A 6,940-nucleotide genomic window follows, 5' to 3' on the forward strand; every position below is an offset into this window, starting at 1 on the left:
CAGGTTTCCATATTTCCCTTGTAATGTGTTTTTTGTATATTTTTTTATCCTGCCACCTTCAAAATTAAAACTGTCTATGAGATCTGAACTTGTAGTAATACTTACTGGTTAGTTAAAGTGCAAAACATAACATTAAAATTATAGTAATAATTGTTGTACCCTTTGCTGGTACCTACATCTGTTGATTTTTATTATTATTATTATTTATTATTTTCCTAATTATCCTACATTTTTGGCATATATTGCTCACTGTACAAGAGCCTGTATTTCTAAGAAAGTTCCTTTTATGTGACTGTGATGTTCAAAATTCAATTTTCTTGTTTCACCATTCTCATCTTCTTCAGCAAAATTGTTGAGGAAATTAACGATACACTGTAGAAAAAGGGATGGACTGGTCATTTTACCAAAGACGGTCTGTCACAGAAGCAAAAATATTCGGCTGTATTTTTCTGAACACACGTAGAGTGTTTGCATTTAAAATTTACGGAGAAGCACATGATGTAGCTCTATATGAACAAAAAACAAACACTTGTGCTTCTGTAACATCCAGGGGCAGAGACTGCCACTGTCTGCTGTGCCACTGGGTGACAGGCTGATGGCAGAATGCCACTGAGAGGTACGAAACTGTCTTAATCATGTGTACTAGGCTGGCTGTATTGAGGAATTTCTCAGTTCACTTTTAATCATGTCTCAGCTGATTTGGTATAATTTGCATTAAGAAAATGACTAATTAAAGTGCATGTGTTATAAACAAACAAGCAGCTGTAACAACATTAGCCTTTGGTATCTTGTGTTTGGCATATATTTAATATTGATTACATTTTTTAAAGAGCTACACCAAAAAGTGAAATTACATCTCTTTCTGTACCTCCAAATGAAAAAAATGTAATCATGGATGATATCAGTGGAGGGTATCTGACAGTCAGCAGGCGTACAAACTTGATGGAAGGTTGTTGATTTGAACATTTCTACAATTGTACTTCAGAAGAAATAACAAACTGCAACCGTACAATATGCGTAACAATATATTGGTAAGAGAATGAAATTTGCAAACACAAACACATGATTTAGAGATTAGATTTCAGAGATTAGAGATTGTTATTGTCACATATACTTCAAGAGCATAGGGAGATTTTTGTGCCACAGATGAGGCTACTCGAGTGGACCGAGTGTTGAGGCTCCTGTTGCTCTTTCCAGAAGGCAGAAATGAAAACAGGGTATTAGCTGGGGGGCTGGCGTCAGAGATGAAGGATTCAGCGCTCGTCAGACATCTGGTTGAGTAGATGGCATGAAACTATAGAAGGTCGGCCCCAATTATTTTCAAAGCTGTATGGGACAGTCCTTTGTAGGAGTTAGCGGTCCTGGCAAGTGAGGCTACAGTGCATAAAGAAAAGCTTTCTAGCATGCTTGTAAATTTTGCCTTTAACAAGTTTCAAACTGTGTCCTCATATTCTTGTTGAAGAGTTTATTTTAAAGTAACAGTTGGGATTGACTGTGGCAGTTTCTTTCATAATTTTAAATACTTCAATTATGTCCCCTCCAAATCTCTGTTTACTTAACATGTATAAAGTAGAAAAAACTATTCTTTACATTCATTATATGGTTTCATATAAATACATTATTTATTTTATACACAGTATACTGTATTTTGCTATCTAATTCCCAGTTCAATTTATAAAATTCTGTTTTTTTACACTTTTGATTTTTTTTTTTAAACTAGGGGGCTCTGCCCCCTATTTGCTTTGCTCGCCCACCCCCAGGTTTGGTGTACCAGATATACAATTTAAAGAGACTGTTATTTTCATGGGATTTTTTTACATATACATTATTTTCACTTTTACTTTAAAACTTCTGCAAAAACAATACTTGTCCTTTATTTCCGGCCCCGGGCGTGGTTAAATCTCTTTCTCGCAGGACGTATAACGCTTCTCGCGTTGTGAAGGGGTGGCGGCTGAGTTGCAGTCGGATCATCTACTGGCTTGTTTCTGCTGGCAAGCTGCATTTTCTGCTTGTCGAGCTGCACGTCAATCATTTAAAAGCCTGTACAGCAACTGTCATTTTGCCATTTCGTGTCTCTACCGCTCGCATTGCGAAGTGGGGCAGGGGGCTGAACGCACGCTAAGGAAAAGTATTCAGATCATCTGCTGGCTTCCTGCTGCTGCTGCTGGCAAGCTGCGTGTTCTGCTTGTCGTTGTTTTAAGAGCTGGGGGCACATGATGTTTGTCTGCCAAAGGTATTCCAAAAACTGCTTGGTTAGATGTCCATGAACTTGTTTTAATTGTGGTCTCACTGCCTTGTCTCATGTGACGTTAAAGTAACTCTTGTGGGACATCAAATTGTCTTCCAAGAACATCACGTCTCGTCTCCCTAGTCTCCCTCCCAGGATTTTTTTATAATAGAGAGACTATTGTCTAAAATAAGTTAATTCTGTGTAAGCCGATTAGAACCATCACTTCCATACTCATCAGTTAAAACGAGTGGAAGGCTAATAAAATGGTTAAAAGTATGTTATTCAGTTTTCTACTTTGCTTCTTATAAATACTGGCAGATTTCTGTTAAATAGTGTATATGGCTTTGCCCATTAAAAAAAACCCTGTAATTCTACAGGGAAGCAACAAATGTTGCTGATCACATCCCTGCAAAAATTTATTTCATTCGTTATAAAACCTGTTCGATCACGTTTAGGCTTGAAGAGGGCACAGATTGTATCCATCAGCCTTAGACAGAAGACGGCAGTCAATCCTGGATGCAGGTCGCACTCAAGAACTAATAATTTAAAGTCACCCTTTACCTATCAAAAATGTCTTTGAGATGTGAGAAGAAAACAGGAGTACCTCAAAAGCCTATACAGTATACTGTACTTACACTCTCCTTTTTCATTTCTTTTCACATAATGTCTAATACTGTTGTCTGAGAGAGGTGGATGGCTGATGATTTGCATGTAAATAATGTGATGAAGGATGGCTTCAGACATGGAACTATATTAGCTTGACAACTGCAAACTTTTATACAGCCAGCTAATGTCTGCAACAATATAAAGATATATGAATTATTAGTCAGAATTCCTAGAAACCTCCAGAAGTGTCTAATGAGCTATTGAACTGTTGATGGAGTACCTGCTGCTTTAAACTGTCTTTACACCAAGAGCTCCACTAATCCTGAAGAAGTATGCAGGGAGCTACTGTTTTATTTATCATGTCCCTCATTAGCACACCATGTATCTGGAGCAAATATTGTAAGTGAGATCAGGTTTGTCCTTTTGCCATCAGCAACTTACTCCCCTTTATAGGCTTGTTGTCTAGCAGTTATGCTCTCAGCATCTATGCCAGTCTGCAAAATGTCTAATGCTGGTCACTATTTTAAAACCATGAGCTTCCATTGAAAAGAAATCAGTTGCCAGAGTAAAATATGAAGTTCTCAATAGTAAACTATTGTCCTAAATTTACGTGCAAGCTGTTAACTTAAGACAATTTTAGGTAGATGTTAGTATTTTAACAGAATATGTGAGGGAGTGAGTCAAATTAAAAAGCAAATATACCTACAATAGGTAATGCAGAACATGTGAAATATAATAAAGTAAAAGCATAGCAAAGGGTTTATTCACTTTGTCGCCCATTTTTCTTTGTGCACTTTGAAAGCCTGACTGCCCAGGCTGAAATTTTTGCTTACATTTCAACTGTCAAAATTTTATATAATGTAGGCACAAAAAAACTAAAGATTCACAAGATAATTTGCAATTTGTTTTTCCTTTTCAGGGTGACATGGTGGCACACTGCCTGGTCACTGTCTGTATGTTATGTTCTCCCGGCATCTGCATCTGTTTTTTCTAGATATTCTCTGTGATGCTCAGGTTGCCTGCAGCTGACACGCTCCCCTTGAACTCATGTCATTCATAGCCACAAAACCGAGATGGGCTAAGGTGAATGAGGACAAATAACACAACAAGAGATGGGGCAAAACATTTTCTGTGTTTTCTGTGCTTTTATTCTACAATGAAAAGTGCAGTGCAAAATTCAATAAATAACCCATAATAAAAACCAGTGTCCGCTACGGTATTTAAAAAGTTTGATAAATAATTCCTAATCGTTAAAATTCAATAATAAAATGTTTTTTAGAATCTGGTTCCTTTTTTTAAAAAAGTCACACTCTCCAAGCTCAGTGTATCTTTCTCCAATGTCTCCCCAACTCACCATTCTGGTTTTGCAGCCAGGCTAAGACGCCAACAGCTGTGGTTCCTCTCTCACATGCTCTCCATCTTCCATAGGGCTTCTGTGGTGTCTACGGGATCCCTAGGAGTCCACTTGATCACAGCCTGCACCACGATAATCCTCAATGAAGGAATATCCACCCCAGGAATGTTGTTCGTCTCGTTCCCTCACGGCGCCACTGACCACCTGCCTCCTCACCGCTGAGCTGGCTCAAACTCCCTTCTCTGCCCTTCTTGTTCTCTGCCTTTCATGATTCTTCCTTTCCCTCACTCTCAACAGGCTCACCTTTATACCTCCATGAGCACATCACCCTAATAACAATCTGTGGAGTGCTGCTGTAGAACAGCTGACCTAATCAAACAATCAGCTCACTGTCCACACCGAAAGTCCCTCACAGCTCTAAATCTCCACAACTAAGCACCAACCCGTAGCCTGAGTCTTATTGAGTCTTATTTTAAAAGTGCACACTGCCACAGAGCCCAAATGTGTTTTACGACACTCTGGCCTACTCCCACATCTAAAAGTGATACTTGTTAAATTAATGAAAATGTCCCTAGTGTGAGGGGTGTTCTGTGATGGCCTTGCATATCATTACTGCATGAAAGGTGTAATGCCTAAAGAGGGAAAAGGAAGAGATATTTTTAAAATAGCGATCAGGAAATGAAACATAAGTCACCAAACAAGTATAGGACAAAAACGTGAATTTTCCCTGTCTGTCCTCTCAGCTAAATCACTAAACAAAGCTGTACTTAGAAAATCCTTTGTACAAATTTTAAATACTAAGATTATACTGACACTCTCAAAATTTTTAGATTTTTTGTTCAATCTTTAATAATCAGGATGTGCATGACCCTTAACATTTATACCCTCTCTTCATTACCTTCAGATGTACTGCATAAGCAATGGGACTAGCAATCGAACGCAAGCTGTCGAAAGTGGCAGCGCCCACAAGAAATAAAATGATGATAAGATATGAAATACTTTGAACAATTAGAATAGTTGCCTTTAGCACAAAATATTCCTTAAATATAAATTCAACATACTGAAAAAAAAACAAAAGACATAAATTATTAAAGAGAGCCAGAATTATAAAAGACTGATTGAGTCTTTCCCATTTCAGTTTTGAGTAAAAGCATCCTACTATTATTTACTACATGCACACATGGAATTTCAATGCATATATAAAGGAATTTGTTATTTTATACTGGATGGCACCATGTTATTTAAAAATTTTTAAATAAAACATATTATGGGGATGTTCAAAATGTTTCCACACTTTTTTAACTCTATTTCTTAAGAGTTTCAAAAACAAATGACATCACTTTTCTACATAGTCACCTTACTTTGTGATGCAATTTTCCTAGCGTCGTATCAATTTTTTAATGCCATCAGCAAAAAAAGTTTTTGGTTGAGTGCGTAGCCACTGATGCACCATTGCTTTCGTGGCTGCACCGCTGTCATGGCTGTAGCTGGACGTCCGGAGCGATCTACATCCATCACACTAGTACGGCCATTTTTGAACATTTCAATCCACTTATAGATGACTCTATGAGAGAGAACTTTATCCCCATACTGAGCACACATGCGGAGATTAATTTGTGCTTCCGACACAACTTCTGCCCACAAAAAGTGTATGACGGAATTCTGTTCCTATTTGGTGCGATTTATAAGTTTCACAGCCATCTCCACCACAGGGTGACATCTCTTACATTAAACTGCAAGGGCAACCGGCTTGCCAGACAGAACCAATTACTACTCCTCCCTCCTGCCTTCACCATTTCTAACAAAAATATAAAAGTGTGGAAACTTTTTGAGCATCCCTCGTATTTATAACTTGCAGGGAGGGCAAAAATTTCCTAAACAAATTCACATTGCCATGTAAAATACTGAAAAGTACTATAATTTGAATATAACTATACTAGTTAATTATAATGTATAAATATATTTTCTTTATATCATATTATTCACTAAAGCATGAGTTTTCTTAAGTTGTTTTTCTCATTGTGGCACATCACTCAATTCCAGGTTGACTTAATACATTAATAAAATATGGGCCTTGTAACTGATGTTTATATCTATATGAATCTATGCTCTTGTTCATTAGTTAACAACATAACCATTTCAAATTAAAAAAAAAAAAATCTTTAAAAGGCCAGAAACTAACTCATAAAATCATTGGACCATTCATGCCTTAGAGATTATAGTGAATCATGACACCTGTCCTGAGCAAGAGTCACCTACTACAACTGACAGGAAGTTTTAGGTTCCGGTTCAAGTGTCCCTGTTATTATTATTGTTAATTTTTTCTGGAAATGAAGTGTTTGAAGTGTTTTAATGATTTGTTCAACGCTATAAGCTTTTTTCTTGCTTGCTGCCATTTCTAACTCACTAGTACTGTTCCTCATGTTGAGCAAAACGCAAAACTTTTATGGGTTAGTCTTGGATAAGCACCCATAATTTCTACTGTCCATTAAAATTTAATCAAACCAGCAGAACCCCGTGACCCTGTGTTAGGATATAGAGGGCTGGACAATTACTGACTGACTGAAACTCACATACAATGTCAGACTAAATTAAGACTCATTTTTACATTTTTTTTTTACATTGCAACATTTGTTTCCCTTTTCTTGTTTCTCTCTTTAACTCAACCAACATGATTGTCACCTCCAGCTTGAAGATTGTGATCGTCAAATAATCTAAAAATCAGCGTCATCTGAAAAGTTCTGGCACAT

This window comes from Polypterus senegalus, chromosome 2 (genome assembly GCF_016835505.1).
Source record: "Polypterus senegalus isolate Bchr_013 chromosome 2, ASM1683550v1, whole genome shotgun sequence".
Taxonomy (NCBI): Eukaryota; Metazoa; Chordata; class Cladistia; order Polypteriformes; family Polypteridae; genus Polypterus; species Polypterus senegalus.